This window comes from Dromiciops gliroides, chromosome 1 (assembly GCF_019393635.1).
Source record: "Dromiciops gliroides isolate mDroGli1 chromosome 1, mDroGli1.pri, whole genome shotgun sequence".
NCBI lineage: Eukaryota > Metazoa > Chordata > Mammalia > Microbiotheria > Microbiotheriidae > Dromiciops > Dromiciops gliroides.
Genome location: NC_057861.1, coordinates 549,589,975 through 549,611,722, shown reverse-complemented (window position 1 = coordinate 549,611,722; position 21,748 = coordinate 549,589,975). Strand labels below are relative to the sequence as shown.

The 21,748-nt window shown below is 39.0% G+C and overlaps 1 pseudogene; it reads left to right on the top strand.

Annotated features, from left to right (window-relative positions):
• Nucleotides 1–5,294: 5,294 nt before the first annotated feature.
• On the top strand, nucleotides 5,295–5,799 carry LOC122751574 (annotated as a pseudogene).
• The last annotated feature ends 15,949 nt before the right edge of the window (nucleotides 5,800–21,748 follow it).

Genomic DNA, 21,748 nt, shown 5'->3' with positions numbered 1-21,748 from the left:
ATGACATGATTTCCAGATGCCTTTGTACTCTGACCATTCTCTTTTGGGTATCCTCCAGTTTGTGGTGCTCAAAAATGAACTCTCCAGACTGATTGATGCAGAGTACAAAGGAACTATTTCCTTCCCTTTATTTCAACTTTATTTTCATTAATACAGTACCTTTTTAAAAAAGTTAATCATACTGTTGACTCATATTAAGCTTGTGGTTAACTAAAACCTTACATCTTTTTTTTAAACAAAAACTTTTGTTAACCAACATCCCCCAAATCCTGTATGTGTAGAATTGACTTTTTAAACTAAAATGTAAGGCTTTACATTTATCCCACTTAAATTTAAGCATGAAAGTAATATAGAATAGAGTGATTGAGAGTTAGCACAATACAATAGATAGATTATTGCACTTGGAGTCAGGAATACCAAGGTTCTAATCTTCCCTCACATATTTATTTAATTGTGTGACCCTGGGCAAGTTACTGAACCATCTGTATGAAGGGGCTGGACTCAATGACCTCTTAGAAAGTACTCTAGGGGGCAGCTAGGTGGCACAGTGGATAAAGCACTGGCCCTGGATTCAGAAGAACCTGAGTTCAGATCCAGCCTCACACACTTGACACTTACTAGCTGTGTCACCCTGGGCAAAGTCACTTAACCCTCATTGCACACTCCCCCTCCCCCGCAAAAAAAAAAGTACTCTAAGGTACCTTCTAACTCTAAACCTATAATCTTATGATCCAATGTAATCCCTGTTTGGTTAGAAGATGATTTCAGCACATTCTTCTGTGAGTTTTGCTGCTCCAGGCATTTTCCTATGGCGTTATTTGGATGTTTTTTGGAGCGATTGTGTCACGAGTTCGGGAACTCACTGCCTTTCCTCCGCCATCTTGGATCTGCCCAGAAGTCAATGTAATCCCTGCTTGGCAAATACTGTACTTTTATTTAAATTTTGACTTAGGAGAGGAAGAACTAAAGTACCCTGTCTTCTGTTTTGGTTTTTCAATTTTATTTTTATTCTGAATCTAATAATAGCTAGTATTTTTATTAGTGCTTTAAGATGCGCAAACCACTTTACAAATATGATTTCATTTTATCCTGACAAAATCCCTGGGAGGTAAGCATTATTATTGTCCTCATTTCATAAATGAGGAAATGGAGACAAACTGAGGTTAAACGACTTGCCCAGAGTCACAAAGCTAGCGAGTATATGAGGCTGGATATGGATTCAAGTCTTTCTGACTACAGGACTAGAGTTCTATTCAGCATACCACTCACCTTGCTGACTCAACAGACATTTCCACTCATAGAGTAGAACAGAAAAAAGAAGCTTATATATATGAAACTATAGACCCCTATTTTGTATGGTTTGCTTTTCTTTTCCAGTATATAATAAGTTAGACCTGTAGCTTTCAAAGCTATCCTTCTTGTCTATTCTCCTTCCTGGCCTTCCTCCTGTTCTTTATTTTGTATTTAAAAAAACAACAACAACCCCAAAAAACCATGCTTCAGTGGCCCCCCTTTTTTGGTCTCTTTTTTATTTCTCATCTCAATTTTCTACAAGCATATTTTGTCTTTTGAGGTAGATTCCCTTGGTTTTCAAGTCCTTGATAAGAAAAAAACCTTTTGGTCAGGGCTTCTTTCACTGCCTCTGTCTCTAGGTATTGATATATGAAGCCTGTATATAGGATGGCCAGATTTCCACATATGTGGGCAGATCCAGGTGGAGAGAAAAGGAATCCACCTAGGAAACAAAAGGGACCAGGAACCTATCTGTCTGGTTGCATTATTTAATAAATTTATATGCATATTTGTTAGCTATTCCCCCCCCCCCGCCATGGCATGATTAAAATTAAAGGAAACATTTCCCCAAGGTGGCATTCTATACCACTCAAAAATGGTATAAATTCCATTTAAAATGATCAAGGGATAGTTTGATTGAGTCAGTCATTTCAAAGCGGTAAAAGAGAGCAAATAGCTTCTATTAATGTGCCTCTGTTTTGATGTCCCTTTTCATTAAGTTGATCCTGTTTTTCTAAGCTTAATATCAGGACACAATGTCCAGCAAAAGATATTCTCTGAAATCAAGACTTTCCCATAAAACCTGGGGTGTATGGCAACTGTTCCCATAACTATATCTGGTGCCTGGTAAGTACAAAATTCTTGCACCTTGAAGTGAGTGACGTCAATACCATGGACCTGCAGGGGTCTCTCTTGCACACTTTCAGAACCTTATTCTCCATTGGCACTCATTTGCTCAGTATATAGGATGCCCTGGGCTATTCTCCCCTTCCTCATCATGGGATCAATTTCTTTGTTCAGAGTGCTAGATAATAGCCCGGTTTAGCAAGCAGGATCTCAATCTCTTCTCCAAGCCTTTATCCTTCATTTATCTGCTTTATTTTCAGTCTATTGGTTCCCATTAGAGAGAAAAATCTTGATCTTTAGCTCAGAAGTCAGCTTATGTATGTTGGTTACCTCTGAGTTATGACCTGAAGTGCCCAAGAAGGTTTTCCACATGCAAATGTCCCCCTGTCTGATGCTTAAAATATTACCAATAACTATATATATATATGTGTATATATATATATATTTTTTTTTTGCATTATCCTCTCCTCTCTGTAGTGGAAAAAGAACTAGATTGAAGTCAAAGGAGGCCTAGGTTCAAATCCCATCACTGACATATATATATATCCTTGGTAGAGTCTCAACATTTCTGAGCCTTAGCCTCCTACAAAATGGGGAACCTACCTCAAATAATGTATGTAAAGTGCTTTGTAAAGCTTAAAACTCTTTTGTAAATGTTGTTGTTCACTCATGTCTGACTCTTTGTGACCCCATTTAGTGTTTCCTTGGCAAAGATACTGGAGTTATTAGCCATTGCCTTCTCCAGCTTATTTTATGGATGAGGAAACTAAGGCAAACGGGGTTAAGTGATTTGCCAAGGGTCATGCAGCCAGTAAATTTCTGAGGTCACATTTGAACCCAGGTCTTCCTGGCTCTGGGGCCTGCTCTCTATCCACTTCACCACCTATCTACCCTTTGTTAATGCAAACTATTATTTTGCTGGGTGCTTGTTGAAGAAGGACATTAAGGGAGCATGTGGTAGGGGTAAAGGGTATAGGAAACTGTGGTAGAAAGTATGGCAAAAAATGTGCCTAAAGATAGTGTCATATAGTAGAAAGGAGGGTAAACTCAAGGATGAGAAGAAATTTCTTTCTTTTTTTTTTGAGAAATTTATTTCTATATTTTGGTTCAGATGTTTATTAGCTGTGAGGGCTTCTGAGCTTCAGTTTCCTCATCTGTATAATGGAAATAATTATATTTACATTGCCTATTTCATAGTGTCGTTGTGAAGAAAGCTTGGCACAGTGGATAGTGCATTGGGCCTGGAGTCAGGAAGACCCAAGTTCAAATATGGCTTCAGATACTCACTAGCTGTGTATCACTTAACTTAACCACTGTTTGCCTTAATCCACTGGAGAAAGAAGTGGCAAACCATTCCAGTATCTTCGCTAAGAAAACCCCCCAAAAGGGGTTGTGAAGAGTTGGGCACAACTGAAATGACTGAACAACATGCTATAGAAACGTGAGCCATTAATTCATAGATCTGCTGTGGGTGGATCATTCGGGTTGCCCTTCGACCTGAATTTTAAATCACTTTTTTTTGGCGGTAGTTGGCCAGAGTCCATTTTTTCACTTGTCCTGCAAAGATAATGGAATTTCCTTGTGGAAAGAACACTGGATTTGGACTCATAGGATTAGAGAGTCCTCAATCTGGACATGGAAGGGACTTCATTTTACAGATGAAGAAACTGAGGCTGCAGAGGGTTGAAATCATTTGCCCAGGATCCCATTGGAAGTAAACACTGCAGGCTGGCTTTGTATTTCCCCACCAGTTGGAAACTGGATTTGTTTCCCAGCTTAGCCCTATGACCTTGGGCAAAGTTCCTCACTTCTCTGGAACTCAGTTTCTTCTTCTATAAAATGGGAAGAATTATATTTGCAAAAAAAAAAAAAAAGAATTATATTTGCACTACTTCCCCCACAATGTTATTGCAAAGATCCAATGGACTAAGATGAGTAAGGCATTTTCTAACTGTGAACTGTTAACACAGAATGTTTTTGTACTTCTGATAATTCTGTTAATTGATTCTACAGAAAACATGGGGTTTAGATAAAATGACACCACAGGAGGCATAGTTAGTTCCAAAGAAACAACCAAATAAATTGGGTTGAGGAATGTTGGTGATAAAGCATCAATATGGATACGAAATGAGTTTGGTCAGGGCAACCTTAGTCAATGTATTGAATATAAGATTTTGTAATCGTTAATATCAGAGATGACAGCAACAATAAAATGTGTTCTCTGAATCCAGGAAGCCAAACAGCTTGATAGCTTGGATGGAAACCTGTTGTTATTCAATTTAAAATAGCTGCCATTGAGTCTTTCAGTCTTGTGCTCAGTCTAGGCAGCACAGACTGGAGGCAGAATTCCTGCTATAGCTGTGATTCAGAAGAACCTGGTGACTGGGGGCCAAGACACTTATCCTCTCTCAGGCTCAGTTTCCTTATCTATAAAAATGGGGATAATATTAATACCTACATCTCAAGATTACTGTGAGGATCAAGCGAGGTAATATTTTTAAAGTGCTTTGGAATTCTTTTTTTTTGTTTGTTTGGTTCTTTTTTGTTTGTTTTTGGTGAGGTAATTGGAGTTAAGTGACTTGCCTAGGGTCACACAGCTAGTAAGTGTTAAGTGTCTGAGGCTGGATTTGAACTCAGGTCCTCCTGACTCCAGGGCCAGTGCTCTATCCACTGTTCCACCTAGCTGCCCCTGTGCTTTGGAATTCTTAAAGTGCCAAATAAATGCTAGCTATTATTTTTATTATTAATACCTGACTTACAAAGCACTTGGCAAATCTTAAAAGTATTATGTAAATGCTAGCTATTATTTTTATTATTATGAATGCCTGTGACTTACAAATTACTTTGTAAATCTTCAAGCATTCCATAAATGTTAGCTATCATTTTTATTGTCATTAATGTCTATGATCTACAAAGCACTTTGTAAATCCTAACGTATTACATAGATGTTTGCTATCATCATCATTATTATTGACAGTGCTTGTGATTTGCAAAGCAATTTGTAAACCTTAAAACACTTTATAAATGTTATTATATTATTATTTATGATGAGGGACAGTACCTATGATTTGTAAAGTTCTTAGCACAGTGCCTGGAACATAGTGGGTGCTTAATAAATGCTTTTTCTTTTCTTTTGCTTTTCCTTCCTCTTTCTCCTCGTGATCTTTAGCAAGGACCAGTTTGATGAGGTCTTATGTCCCTACTGTATTAAAAAGTGAAATTTCTGACATTGGAGTGGATGGCAAGCAGGTAGAGTTGGCACTGTGGGACACAGCAGGGCAAGAGACCATGCCCATCACCACCTTCCCCGGACACTGAAGTCATCCTCATGTGCTACTGCATTGAAGGCCAACACACCCTTGAGAACCTCCCTGAGAAGTGTACCCTAGAAGTGAGCCATGGTATACCTACCCACCTTCCTCATGGGGAATGAGAAGGACTTGAAGTAGGATGAGCACATCCAAAGAGATATGTGCAAGATGAAGCAGGAACCTGGGAGGTCAGAAGAGGTCCAGCATAAAGTCAAGAGGATCTGTGTTTGGCTGCTTTGAATGTTCTGCCAAGACAAAAGAGGAGGTCTTAGAAATGTCTGAGATGGCCATATGGGAGGGCCTGAAGGTCCAGAAGAACAAGTGGCAGTGAGGCTGACCTCTCCTCTGAACTCCCCAGCCTTTATCTGATCCCTATGCATCAGACTCCAAATTGCTCGTTCTTGGCCCCTTCCTTCCCAATGAGGCACGTGTTTTAATCATCCTTTGCTACTACTGGAGATTATTTTGGAGGAAAGGGACCATATCTTATCCTTGGGGATATCAGAACCTGGCCATTGTTCCCACTGTAAACAGTACTGTACTTCTCATGTTCAAGAAACAGGGGTGGGTGGGGGGGTCTTTTGTTGTTGTCTTGCCCTAAAGATTATCAACCACAATTATTTTTACGACTATTTCTATAGCCTAGTTACCAATCAATGCCTCCCAATGAGTGAGTTTTCCTCACCCATACCCCCTTCTCTTCCTCTCTATCCTAGTTAGAATTGGGGATTTGTTCTCGTTGTTCCTTCTGGCAGAAGACACTGAACAAAGGTTGTGGAGGCTCTCTAATAAAATGACTGACACACTTCTGTGTCATGGGATCAGCACCCTAGCACTGTCATCTTGTCTCCTAGATCCTTGTTTCTTTCACTTTTTGGGGGGGGGGCAGGGCAATGAGGGTTAAGTGACTTGCCCAGGGTCACACAGCTAGTTAAGTGTCAAGTGTCTGAGGCTGGATTTGAACCCAGGTCCTCCTGAATCCAAGGCCAGTGCTGAGGCAATTGGGGTTAAGTGATTTGCTCAGGGTCACACAGCTAGTTAAGTGTCAAGTGTCTGAGGCTGGATTTGAATTCAGGTACTCCTGACTCCAGGGCTGGTGCTTTATCCACTGCGCCACCTAGCTGCCCCTTCTTTCACTTTTAATACATATTTTTGAAAACCAGACTCCAGTGAGCAACTTTAGCATGAACTTTCTATGGTTTGGAATACCAGTGCTCAGATGGAGTGATGAAAATGTGGGAGTATCTGGCATACAAAAGATAGAAACACCCCCCAAACTGACCCGAGTCTCCTCATGTATGAGGAAGCTGAAATACATGGCAATTAGATCCATAAAACAAAGAGCATAGAAAACAAAGACATGACCCAGAAGGCAGCAAATTAAGAAAGTTTGGGAGATGTACAAGTTTTTGCCCAATTCCCAAGAGCTTTGAAGGTGTCTGTGGCTCCCTGCATGCATGTGATGAAAATCTCTTCAGGCTGACCTCCTCCTGGCTTCCAACAGCCTCGCTGGTTTTTCCCCAGGAATTCACACTTGATGTGAAATGCATTTTGAAGTATGTACCAGGCCCCAGGAACCTTTCTCTACCTTGGAGGAACTGAAAGTAAGTTTCCCAACAGCATCCAGACAGTCTGTTTTTAATCATCTCTTGCAAATCCAGCTTGAGTTATAAGATTTGTTTTTCCTTTTAGAAGGGCCTGATGCCAACCTCCATGAGGTTCTTTGACTGAGTGTAGGAGTTTTGCAGAGGGTCTTAAATGGAGAAGTTTATTGGGAGATGAGAGATGGGTCTGTTTTTTAGTCAGATAATTTTCTCATCTTGACTCATTCACCATCATGCATATACATTCTGGCTATGGACTGAACCTAGAGAAATGTCCATAGTAGGGAAAAATAATTAGAAAAATTCATGAATTATTCGTTCATTAATTATTATTTTTTTTGGTGAGGCAATTGGGGTTAAGTGACTTGCCCAGGGTCACACAGCTAGTAAGTGTCAAGTGTCTGAGGCCGAATTTGAACTTAGGTCCTCCTGAATCCAGGGCTAGTGCTTTATCTACTGTGCCACCTAGCTGCCCCTTGTTCATTAATTCTTTTTTTCTTTTTTTTTTTTTTGCAGGGCAATGGGGGTTAAGTGAATTGCCCAGGGTCACGCAGCTAGTAAGTGTCAAGTGTCTGAGGCCAGATTTGAACTCAGGTACTCCTGAATCCAGGGCTGGTGCTTTATCCACTGCACCACCTAGCCACACCTTGTTCATTAATTCTTAAGCACATACTATATGTACTGGGTGGTGGGAAGGAATAAAAAGTAAAAGAAGATATTCAGTTCTATTCAACACCAAACATTTATTAAACATTATGCTAGGTGGTAGGAAAGAGACGAAGATGAAAAGAGACATGGTCCCTGCCTTTAGATTAATTTTATAGTCTAGTAAGGGGTCATGGCACAAATTCAGTCACTATAAGATAAATTAACAAATCAACATATAAGAAGGGTGTGAGCAAAGTATTATTTGAAATCTAAAGTAGGGAGGGGGTTAAGGTCACTATAAAAAAAAAAACCCAACAAGGATCAAGGAAGGCTTCCTGGGAGAGGCTGTTTACATTCTAAGAAAAACAATGAGATTCTAACTGTTGGATCCATGATCTCATCAGTGTTTGTCATCCTCATGCCAGGGATGCAAATGGTAACCATTTAGGGCCTTTTTATCTCTAGTGTTGCTGTACAGATGTGAGTCAGAGCACATCTATCTCAGATCAAAATTGTAACTGACCTGACCCAAAGGTCAATGGAAAGATGCATGGAGTATATTACCACCAACTTGTGAGCAAAAAAAAATTCTAGAAATGAAGTTGTAGAGCTAGGATATCATGCAGTAAAAGTGAAGCATATCAGATTAGTAGCTCAAGTGCTTGCTACAAGTGTGTCCCTGGAATGTCGAATGACCTTGTTGTTGTTGTTCGTCCTATGTTCTCAAAGAGGACTATGACATTAGGGTGATATCATGACTTGCACTGAATTGGATTTAAGTGAAGGAGGGTCACCAACCTCACTCTCTCCTCCAGAGCCATCTTAGTCCAGTGAACTAGCAAGTACATTGGAGATGGCCCCCGATATTTAAGGCAGTTGGGGTTAAGTGACTTTCCCAGGGTCACACAGCTAGTAAGCGTCTGAGGTGAGATTTGAACTCTGGTCCTCCCAACTTCAGAGCCAGTGCTCTATCCACTGCACCACCTAGCTGCTCCTGTCCAATGACCAAGATAAAGACAGAATGGATTCTCTTGGGAGAATGAAGGGAGGGGGAAGAGATAAGAATTAAATAGGATGAAAAGGTATGAATGAGTTGGGATCTGTATTAATGGAGGGAATACTGATGCTAATGAGATCATGGATCCACTGAAGAGAATATAGGCATATGGTTATGGAATATGGAATGTATAGTACATGTCTTCTTGGTTACCCTTTTTGGGAGAGTGTTGCGAAGTGACAAGTCATGATATCTACCATTGTTTTCTAGCCCTTTCTTTCTTTGAGATAATTTACAGATTTCTCCCTGAGTACCTTTAAAATTGTATTGCTTTTCACAGGATTTATTCCATAGGTATTTTGCTTGGTTTGGCTGCTTTAAGCAACTTTATAATTGTCCTCTTTGCATAGTGCAACTGGTATTGGGGTGGTAGAGTTTAAATGAAGGTTTCACTATTGCTCTTTCTAAGAATATATTGCTAAAGAAATACCAGCATAGAACTGTGATCCTTTGACCCAGCAATACCACTGCTAGGTTTATATCCCAAAGACTTCACCAAAAAGAGAAAAAATGCTATTTGTACAAAAATATTTCCATCATCTATTTCTGGGGTGGCTAAGAACTGGAAATCAAAGGAATGCCCAAACTGTGGTGTAGAATGGTAATGGAATATTATTGTGCTATAAGAAATGACAAGCAGGATGACTTCAGAAAGGCCTGGAAAGACATGTGTGAACTGATGTATTGTAAGGTGAGTAGAACCAAGAGAACATTGTACACAGAGACATCAATATTGTTTGATGAAGAATTGTGAATGACTTGACTATTCAAAACATTACAATGATCCAAGACAATCCCAAAAGACTACTGATGAAACATACTATCACCTCCAAAGAAAGAACTGATATTGATGGAACAGACTGAAGCATGCTATTTTTCACTTTCTTTTATTTTTTTCTTTTAATCAAGTTTTCTTGTACAAAATGACAAATATGGTAATGTTTTGCATAATCATACATGTATAACCCATATCTGATTGTTTGCCGCCTCAGGGAAGGGAGGAGGGAGGGAAAGAAGGATAAAAAGTGAAACTCAAAATTATAAATAAAAATGTTTATTGTTAAAAAAATAAATAAAAGAAACACCAGCATACCTAATATGCCTATTTGGTATTGTCCTTCCATGTTCATTGGCAAATGTTAATAGGATGATATAGATAAGTTGGAGCTCACAGGATAGCTTTTCCCTTAAACCCTTTTCATTGTTTCATGGGAGTGATACTGCTTGAAATATTCTATTTTCTTCCTCTGTAATGACTTGAAAAATAGCTTGTGCCCTAAACTGTTCCCATCATTGGCCACCAGGTCTTTCTTTTGGGCAAGATTGAGTATTACTCAAATGAGGCAGTTTCTGGGCTCTTTCAAGTCTCCTCATTATTGTGCCTGTTTTGCATCAGTTAAATTTGTGTAAGAAATGGTAATAGTCTCTCATTTTCTGTTTCCCAATTTTTAGAGTTGACAGCTTGTTTCAGTTGGTTGGGTTGGAGTTGCTATCATTGCACATACTAACTTCTCATTTTATCCTATGAGGTATCATAGTGTACTGGAATGGGTGAAGGAATTGATTTCAGGAAACCTGGTTTCAAATCCTCCCTCAAGTTCTTACTGTGTGAATCCAAGGCAAATCATTTTACCCTACTCAGAGTCATAGTTTCCCCATTTATAAGTTGACAGTATACAATCTGTCCTAGAGGGGTTATTATGATGGAAATTTATTATAAAACAAAATATTATATAAACACAAACTATTATTTCTCTACTTTTGCATTGATTTTGATCTTTGCTTAAAAGTCATTGATCTGAGTATTCACAAAGCTGATTTGAAAACAACTCCTTTGTCAGCAACCACATGCTTTTTAAGATAGCATTATTCCCTCCTCTTCCTCCTCCTTCCCCACCTCTCTTTCAAGTTGTTTGGTGCTCAACATCTGTTGTCTTCTGCCTTTCCTCTTTCGAAATGAATGAATGAAAATGCATTTGAATAAATGAATGAAAAACATTTATTAAGTTCTTATTAGGTGCCAAGCATTGTGCTAAGCACTGGAGGTGGAAATAGAGAAAAACAATAGTCTGTCCTCAAAGAGCTCACATCCTAGTTGAGGAATACAACACATATGGGAAGGTTCAGTTGTAGAGCAGATGGAAAGGTATGATGTACCTTGGGGTTCAAAGCCAGGGTAGTTGGCAGTGCCTGAGATGGGCTGAGGGAATTGTGGCAGGGCAGTTGGTGTGTATATATGTTATATAAGTTATGTATAATATAGATGCATGAGGGGGCTTTTGTTCTTGTTGAGTCATTTCAGTTATGTTGGACTCCCTGTGATCCCTTCTAGGGTTTCCTTGGCAAAGATACTGGAGGGGTTTGCCATTTCCTTCAAATTTTACAGATGAGGAACTGAGGCAAACTGAGGTAAGTGACTTTCCCAGGATCACATAGCTGGCAAGTGTCTGAGGCTCCATTTGAAGTCCGTTCCTCCTATCTCTCCAGCCAACACTATCCAACTATACCATGTAGCTGCCCCAGAGAATTTTGGGGGAAATCTAGAATTCTTTTGGCTTTTTTCATTTCTTTATTCCAAAGCACATTATCCAGCATAACTCCTGCCATCTTTCCTTATGTTCATCTTTAGGATATATATTGATTTAATTTGTCTTGTCAAATTCTTCACAGAAGCTTCTCATGTCAGAATCCCTAGCTCCCTTCAAAGTTCATCTCAAGCACCAGCTCCTATGAGACCTTCCCCGATGCCCCCAATTATTAGTGCTGAATCACTCCCTAAATGAAATTATCCTATAGTTACCCTGTATTTATTTGGCATATAGTTTGTTTCTACTTATATGTGTATATGATTAATCCATACAATATAAGCAGTTGAAAGCAGGAACTGTTTTGGTTTTGCCTTTTTATCTCCAGTGTCTAGTACAATTCCTGGCTCATTGTAGGTGGTTAATAAATGTTTATTTATTGATAGAATTCCTCCATCTCTTCTGTGTAACAGTTATTGGTGCATATGAATTACACATATCTCCATGCTATTCTGTTTATTTATGCTAACCATGAATATTATAAGGCAAGTTAACTAAAGGTTCCTTGAAATTGCTTTTCTTGTGGCCTTCAGTGGTCCCTTTATTACTACTTTGAAGAAGACCTGTGAAAACCCCCAAACAAAAACAAAAACAAAAAAAGGGGCAGCTAGGTGGAGCAGTGGATAAAGCACTGGCCCTGGATTCAGGAGGACCTGAGTTCAAATCCGGCCTCAGACACATGACACTTACTGGCTGTGTGACCCTGGGCAAGTCACTTAACCCTCATTGCCCTGCAAAAAACCCAAAAACAAAAACAAAAACAAAGAAGACCTGTGAGCCATGCTTCCATTTGTTGTTTTCTTATGTCATTTATAGTGAGAGTAACAATATGGATCTTGCTCCCTCCATAGTGTTTCAATATGGTGGTCATTGGATAAATATCTTGCATTTCAAGTACCATTCTTGAATTAGTGATTGTGATTCTTGAATGAATAAAAAAAACCCATTTATTAAATGCTTACTATGTGCCAAGCATTATGGGAAATACTGGGGATATAAATACAAAAGTAAAGATAGTTCCTGGCTTCAAGGAGGGAGTGGGAGGGAAATATGCACATACCATATGTAACCCATGCCTCAAAGACCATTTGCATAAGACTCCACTCATTGGTGGAGATTATCTGCAAAGGGCAGAGATGGCAAGAGGTAGAGAGAAGAGAGTTCCTGGTCTTTAGGCTACTAGCTTCAAGAAAGAAGACATTCATTTCCAATCTCTCTTAAGGCTTCTAAAGGGAGAGAAAGACTCTGTGAAGCAGCTGACATGTAGAGGAGCCAACAGTCTCTGTCATTTCCATATCCTAGTTTACTACACTAGAGATTTGGGGGATTTTTCCCTTGGGTGAGATTTGAGACTCTCTCTTGGCTGAGCTGTGTTATATTACTCCCAATAGGAGAGCTTATTCACTCTGGGAATTCTCTGGTACATATTCTCATATGTTTACTTTCTCTGATGTCTGTTTGGATAAATTGATTTATTGCTGTTTTCTCTGTGTGTTCATTGTGGAACTGGCATATAGTGGGAAGGAGGTCAAGCCTTGCATATATAGCTTGAGACACTCCTTCCCCATTAGGGGATAGTGATGAAGAATACCACTTGAATTAAAAAAAATGATTTTCTCCAGATTATCAATACTTAAGGAAGCAGAAAGATATAATTCTAGCCTGGTATTCCCTCTCTCTGAGGAAGGTAGAGTGGCCAGCCCCTGAACCAAACCTCCTCCTTCACTTCCTAGCAGGAATCAGTCGTCCTTGAAGAAGGAATTGGAGGAGGGTGCCTCCCTAGGAACTGCATGTAAATAGTCACATGGAAACACAAATAACCTCCACTGGCATAGCAAGACAGTGCATCACCCCTTTCCCCCTACCCTTACATACACACTGGCACACATACATGCATGCATGCATTAACGCACACTGTTCATGTATATGTATTATGCCCATTAAGGATATTTTCATTTCCAGAGATGGTGAGGAGATCGGAATGATGTAGTCTTTCCAGGACTAATTTCAGAGTTGATTTCATTATGATTTCAGTACTTTTGAAAAGGGAGGGGCAGAACAGACAGGGGGTTTGCATGAGCCCTGGTGAATGAAGTGAAGCATGCCTGGTTCTGGTCTTCTATATACTGGAAAACTAAGACAATCACCAATCAGCATAGCAGGGACCCTGAGCTAGGAGTTCTAAGCACGATGGGGTTAAGTTTTCTAGGGTTTTGTTTCTGGTCCAGGCTTTGCAGTGGCTTATGACATGTCTGGGAAGATGCCTTCTCATATAGAAGTAGAATGGTATTGCTTGGGATTAAGAGTAATTTTGTATTCTTAAGATATTTTATGATTTGCTATATAGCCCCATAGCTTATCATCTTGTGACCAAATCTACTGGTGACAGTCTTACTGTGCTTGTCTTGTTCTTCAGGAGGGGATATCACCATGCTCTTAATAATGATGATAACAATGACAATAATAACTAGCATTTATATAGCACTTTGAAGTTTGCAAAGCATTTTACAAATATTATCTTTTTACTCTCATGACAATCCTGGAAGGTAGGCACTATTATTATCCTTATTTTCCAGATGAAACCTAGGTAGACAGAGATTAAGCCCCCAGGGTCCTACAGCTAGTCAGTCAGTGCCTGATGCTGGTTTTGAGATCAGATCTTCCTAACTCCAGGTCCAGGGTTCAGTGCCACCAAGAGGTCTTTCCAGGCTTCAAGGCCACTAGAGCTTTGGTTACATTAGCATAGTGGTTTTAAAATAGTATTTTATCCCCCCTTCCCCTCAATTTACATTTAAAAAAATGGTTTGAGTTCCAAATTCTATCCCTCCCTTCCTCTCTTCCCTCCCTTCTCCCTGAGATGGCAAACAATCCAGCACAGGTTATATAGAAGAAGACTTGAACAATAATAAAAAGAATAAAAGAAAGAAGCAAAGGAAGGAAGAAAGCAAAAATAGTATGCTTTATTCTGTATTCAGAGAATATCAATTCTTTCTTCTGAGGTGGATAGTATGTTTCATCATGGGTCCTTTGGGATTGTCTTGGGTCATAGAGAATAGCTGTCATTCACAGTCCTTTTTTTTTAAAATGTTATTTTATTCTGATTAGATTTGTTTGTTTGTTTTTTTCCAGGGCAATGGGGGTTAAGTGACTTGCCCAGGGTCACACAGCTAGTTAAGTGTCAAGTGTCCAAGGTCGTATTTGAACTCAGGTCCTCCTGCATCCAGGGCCGGTGCTTTATCCACTGCGCCACCTAGCTGCCCCCACAGTTCTTTATGCTCACTTCACTTTGTATCAGTTCATGCAAGTCTTTCCAGGTTTTTTTCTGAAAATATCCTGCTTGTCATAGTTTTATAGCTCTTTGTCCATAGTTTCAAATTACTCTTTAGTTTGAGAGCTCAGAGTCACTTCCACAAAGTGTTGAGGCATCAAAATAGTGCTCTCTTGAAGTAAGCCATGGCTTATCAGCCCTAAGGTAAGAATAATTATCATACAAAATAGAATGATAGTAATAGCTTGTTTCTATTGTTGTTCATGCTTCCTTTTTGAAGAGGATTGATGACATCAGAGGGTGATGTCTTGAATTGTGTGTGAATTGACTTTAAGGGAGGCAGAGTTGCACAAAGTTGGCATCCTCACTCTTTCCTCTAGAGTATTTCACCATAGCCCATTAAATATGTTATCTAATTTGTGAAGAATTAGTATGCTCAGGCTACAGATGAGTAACGTGGTATTTAGAGAGATCAAGTGATTTGCCAAAAGTCAGTTAGTGCTAATTTTGGTGTAGAGAATTGTGTTTTTAGGTCAGGAAGACCTAAACTCAAATCTTGTCTCAGGCACTTACTGTGTGACCTTGGACAAGTCACTTAACTCCTCTTAGCTTCAATTTCCTCTGCTGTAAAAGGAAGATAATAATAGCATCTACACTACTGGGTTGTTGTGTAAATTAAATGTGGTAATGTATATAAAGTGATTTGTGAAACAAAGGACTATATAAATGCCAGTGACTATTATTAATATTCTCTCAGGACCAGTGATTTGTTGTTGTAGTTGTTGCATCATTCCTTCTCCTCCTCCTCCTCCTCCATCCAGGTGGGTGCTCACATATATCCTCACATGTGGATGCTCTCTTCAAAAGAATATAAATTTTTGATTGCTTATACTTTGCAAGGTATCTTGGGGGGGGCTAGATTTTTTTCTTCCCTACTTATTTATTCTATCATTTTTTTTGAAAACTTGAGACAATTAACTCTTTTGTCTCATGTAGTTTTCATTTATGATTTCTCCAAATGTAGCTCTGGAAAACCAAGCTTTGATAAATCCCATCAAATGCAGCTGCTTGAGTATACCTTGAAACCCAAATCATGCTGACTTTCATTGACTGGCCAATAATAGGCCCCAGCCCAAGCCTTACTTGCTCATAGTTTGGGTTTTGATGACTCAGAAAGAGTATACAGAGCAATTGGTTTCTGTTCTGGCCAGAAACTCTGAGGGTCTTCCCTTCTTTGAGTGATTCCTTTGTGAAAGCAAAGTAGACTATCTTTTATCTCAATTTTTACCTAGCCTTTGACTACTGAATGAGTGTTGCCTCAGACAAACTGAGACCTGGGAAAGAGCTTAACTTAAAAAGGCCAATGTCTCCCACTGCATCTGAGAGCCATCTCCAGTTGTTCTGACCTCTTTTGCACTGGACTCCAATGACTCTGGAGGAGTGAGGCAGATGACTTCTCACAGCTCTGCCTCTCTTAAATCCAGTTCACTTGTAAGTCAAGACATCTCCCTCCAGATGTCATTGGTCCTCTTCAAGGACAAAGGATGAATAACAATGTTGCATCATCCTGCCTCCCTTAAGATTTCTTTTCTCCTTTTATTCTTAAGCTTTCAGGAGACACATATATATGTATGTATATTCACATATATTTACACAGACATATATTCAATGAATACCTCTTCTGTTGGCTCATTTAAATGTGGAGGTGATTTTGATTTTCCCAAGGCTATACCAATGGAACAAAACACTGGCAAGTTCTCCTAAGCTGGACCAGCTTCTCTTGGATGCACACATTTTGCCAAAGGACCAGCCTGGCTAATTTTAGAGAGACTCATTTCTATATTGGCTACCGAGTGATGAATTTTTCAAGCAAAGCAAATCATAAAGGTCATCCACTAAGCAATAGAAGGCTCATGACCTGCAGAGGTGGAGTGAACACAACATACTATTGAAATCAGAAATCCTTGAAGTATATTGCCAAAATGATAGGATATACCCACACATGCTTGTGCATCCAGTGATCTAACAAATGGATCTTACACAATGTGCATTATAAATGTAGTCAGCTATCCTTGGTTATGGATTGGTTCATCTTGTCTCTTGTTTACTCCAAATTCCTGGAGGGTAAGAGATGATGTTTTCAGTTCTGCCAATTTCCACAAAGTACTTTTTTCAGTGCCAGGGTCTCAGTGGGCGGTTCAATGAATAGTCACTCATTATCACCTTCCTCATCAGTTGAGAGCCTGCAGCATATTAGATACTAGATGGAAAAAGTAAGAAGCACACTCAGACTCTAGGAGGTAACATTTTTAAATGAATGAGGAAAAACAGACCTGAGAAAAACCAGGAGAAGAAACACATGCATTATTTTGGAGAAACTAGTATTTAGGATTTGCTGTGTTTATGAAAATTTTAGGGGGCTGAGGAGAGCCATGTAACTCTTAATGGTTAGTGGGAGATGGTCTTCTCTATTTCTTCTCATTCACCTAGTCAAGTAGGTGGCACAGAGGATAGAGTTCTGTTGTTGGAGTCAGAAGACTTGAATTCAAGTCCTGCCTCAGACAACTTACTGGATGTGTGACCCTGGGCAATTCACTTGAACTCTTTTAGCCTCAGTTTCCCAATCTGTAAAATTGAGATAACAACAGTACTTACATCATAGGGCTATTGTGAGGATCAAATGAGATTTTATACACACACACATATACCCACATATGTGTATATATAGAATATAGACATATATACACTATATATGAACATATACATTTATATGTACACATTCACATATATGTATACATAGTGCTTTGCAAGTTGTAAAGTGCTATATAAATGCCAACTATTATTCATTTGATTTCTCTTATGGCTGATAGTCTATTTTTTAAAAAATCTAGTATTGTTAGATAATACTCTAGTAAGTATTAGCTAGCAATGGGTAAAAGTTTCCATCTGGAAAATAAGGCTTTAATTAATAAAGTAGCACACACTTAATAAGTTGTTACTATGTATATGATGCTTTGGAGGCTATAAAGATACATATGCCATGGTTCTTGCTCTCAAGGAGCTTACAATCTAGTTAGGAAGTGAGACATGCATGGATGAAAATGCAATTAGCAATTAATGGCAGTATGTTGTATGAACCCAGTGAATGAATAATATAGGTAGCAAATGCTGCAGAGATTTATGGGAGAAAGAGAACATTGTGGAGGGAGAAGTTAGGGACATCTTCATGCAGGGGAGGAGACGTGAACTGGACTTTGAATGATAAGTAGGATTCAGAAAGTCAGAAGACATTCAAACTTGAGGAATGGTACAGAGATAGCATGCATGAAGCATATTCATTAAGGTCACTTGTGTTCTAGAATAGTGCTGGAAACAAGTGACCTTAGACACAGACACACCTAAAAAAATAGGGAAGGAATCAGAAGGGGTTGTTAACCATACAGCTGTTGTTGAACTGATGACAATCATCTTTTGGAAATGATTTGTTGTTCTCTGCACCTCAAACTTTAGGCACTTTGGGATACAGTCTAGTTCAGAAGATATTTCTGGGGAAGTTATAACACAAAGTAACAAAAATATGTACAAAGAAATTCATTCAGTAAGAACAGCAACAACAAAACAGACAATAGTTGCCCTGTGTTGCCACAGAAAGGTATTGTCTAACTCTCTATTCCTCTTTAAAGGGTAGTTGGATTTGCAATTACAATACAGTTTATAAAACAGAAGCCAAGAATTCTTGCTATATTTTCTTCTGGCTTCTCTGGTGTGGGAGTGAGGTTGATGCACTCAACAGGTCTATTGGCAGGATCAGCTCTCTTCCCACCTGCCCACAACTCAACAGACTGGCCTTCCTTGCTGAGCAACAACAGGGTTGGAAAGGCATGTCAGGCATAGCTTGTAAAATGTTTTGAATGTCAGATTAAGGAGTTTGGTTTTTTTCTGGAAGAAAACTGTGCAGGTTATTTAGAAGAGTTGGAACTTTGTAAAGAAGGTCAGAGATTGAATAGGGGGTGGAATTGGGGGGAAATGGGGAAAATGAGAAGAGTATGCAATTTCTAGGCATAGATTCTGTTTCTGGCTTCTGTGAGAGAAGATTGAATAAGAAGGATCAGGAACAAGTAATATCAAGGGGTAAGAATCTGAATAGGAAGATTCAAGGGGATGGGAAAGGAGAACATTATTGGCAAGGCAGGGTAAATAAGAAAAAGCAAGTGATTCCCTAATTTAAAAAATGGTAAAAGAATATGAATAGACAGTTTTCAGAAGAAGAAATCAAAGCTATCAATTGTCATATAACAATGTTCCAGATCAATAATACAGAAATGCAAATAGAAATAACTCTGAGTTATCACCTCATACTTACCCAATTGGCTAACATGACAGAAAAGAAAAAGAATGATAAATGCTGAAGGAGACATGGAAAAATTGAGACACTAATACAATGTTGGTGAAGCCGTGAACTGGTCCAACCATTCTGTAGAGCAATTTGGAACTAGCCCAAAAGTCTACTCTTTGACAAAACAATACCAGTACTAGGTATGTATACTAATGGGATGAAAGAAAAAGAGAAAGAACCTATATGGGGAATGGCTGAACAAACTGTAGTATATAATTGTGATGGAATACTATTGTGCTATAAGAAATGATGAGCAGGATACTTTCAGAAAAACCTAGGAAGACTTGAATGAACTGATACAAAGTGAAGTGAGCAGAACCATAATAAAAACAATATCATAATAATAAGCTGTGAAAGACTTAGCTACCACGATCAATACAGTGGTCCGAGACAATTCCAAAGTACTCACAATGAAAAAATGGTATCCACCTCCAGAAAGAGAACTGAGGAATTCTAAATGCAGATTGTTTTGTTTTGTTTGTTTTTGCAGGACAATGAGGGTTAAGTGACTTGCCCAGGGTCACACAGCTAGTAAGTGTCAAGTATCTGAGGTCAGATTTGAACTCAGGTCCTCCTGAATCAAGGGCCAGTGCTTTATCCACTGTGCTACCTAGCTGCCCCTAAATGCAGATTGAAGCATATTTTCTTTCACTTTATTTTTCTTGCTTTTTTTTTTTGGTTCAACATGGTTAATGTGAAAACTATGTTTTGCATGACTTCATTATGTATAATGAGTATTATATTCCTTACCTTCTCAATAGGTGGAGGAGGGGTAAAAGGGAGAGAGAGAAATTAGAACTCAAAAAAAAAGAATGTAAAAAAATTAAGAAAAGACAAGCAGAACAAATTAGATGGTAAAGTATACTGGCAGCATGGATTGGTGATTGTGGCAATCAGCAAAAACTCATGAAACAGAAAGAGGGTTGATGTGAAAGGAGGGGAAGTGGAATATGACTGTGGTGTTGGTGAGACTAAGGAAAGGAAGATAGATGGGCCTGACCAGTCATTAGGAGGTGACCATTATAAGTGTGAAATGTGACTTTTTTTGAGGGGCAATGAGGGTTAAGTGACTTGCCCAGGGTCACACAGCTAGTACGTGTAGAAACATGACTTTTTAAAAAGCTGAAAATAAGCCATTTTGGAGGGCAAGGTGACTTGAAGTGTCTTGCATTGACTACGTGATGTTTGCATTTCTGCCACAGACAATATATTGCTATATGTGTTTTATGTCTAGCTTGTTTCCTTCCTGGCAGACAAGCTGAAGGGACTTTGTCCACATTCACTAAGATTATAGAATTACTAATGAGGAAACTGAAGTCCAGAGAAGTTAAGTGACTAGTCTAGGGTCATTCTTCAGGATGAGATTTGAACCCAGGTTTTTCTGACTCCAGGATCAATGCCCAATCATAAAACCACACTGCCTCCATGTTGCTAGAGATAATGAAAGCAAGGTTTCAATGGGAAAAATTTGGGGTCTGAGATCTTTTATTTCATTTTTTATTCCATTAATACATATTTATGGAATAAAACAAACATTTCGATAAAATAGTACAATAAAAAGATGATAGTATATGGAACTGCAAATCTACTGTGCACAACTTGCTATTCCTTTCAAATATGCAATAAAGTTATCATGTAAATTTCTTTTTTCTTTCTTTTTTAATAGTATTTTATTTTATTTTCACAATTATATGTAAAGATAGTTTTCAACATTCATTTTTTTTTGGGGGGGTTTGTTTGTTTTTTTGTTTTGTTTTTAGTGAGGCAATTGGGGTCAAGTGACTTGCCCAGGGTCACACAACCAGCAAGTGCTAAGTGTCTGAGGCCAGCTCTGAACTCAGGTCCTCCTGACTCCAGGGCCGGTGCTCTATCCACTGCGCCACCTAGCTGCCCCCAACATTCATTTTTTAAAAGATTTTGAGTTCTACATTTTTCTCCCTCCTTCCCTCCCCTCTCTCCAAGATGGCAAGCAATCTGATATAGGTTATACAGTACAATCATGCTGAACATATTTCCACATTAGTCATGTTGTGAGAGAATAAGAACAAAAGGGAAAAACCACAAGAAAGAAGAAACAAACAAACTAACAAAACCCTCTGATATCCTTTTTTTTTTTTTGGCAGGGCAATGAGGGTTAAGTGACTTGCCCAGGTCACACAGCTAGTAAGTGTCAAGTGTCTGAGGTCTCATTTGAACTCAGCTCCTCTTGAATCCAGGGCTGGTGGTTTATCCACTGCCCCACCTAGCTGCCCCTTGATATTTTCTTAAAGCATTGGTTTGATCATGTTATCCTCCTACTCAATAAATTCCAGTGGCTCCCAATTATCTTTTGGATCCAATATAAAATCTATACAATCTAGATTCTGCTTACCTTCCCAGTCTTCTCAGACTTTATTCATCTCCACATATTCTACTATTTAGCAAAACTGGGCTTCTTCTATTCTTTGTGCAAGAAATTCAGTCTCCTAGCTTTGGGTATTTTCACTGACTACCTCCCTCCCCATCCCCATACTTGGAATGTTCTACTTACTCACCTCAACCTCCCATCTTCCTTGGCTTCCTTCAAAACTCAGCTCAAATCTCACTTTCTGCAGGAGATCTTTCTTGTGTCCCATTCCCCTCCCCACACTAACAGTGCTTTTCTCTGAGGTTACATCCATTTACACTGCAAATATCTTTGTTGTTGTTGTTCAGTAGTTTTTTAGTCATGTCCAATTCTTCATGACCCCATTTGGGGTTT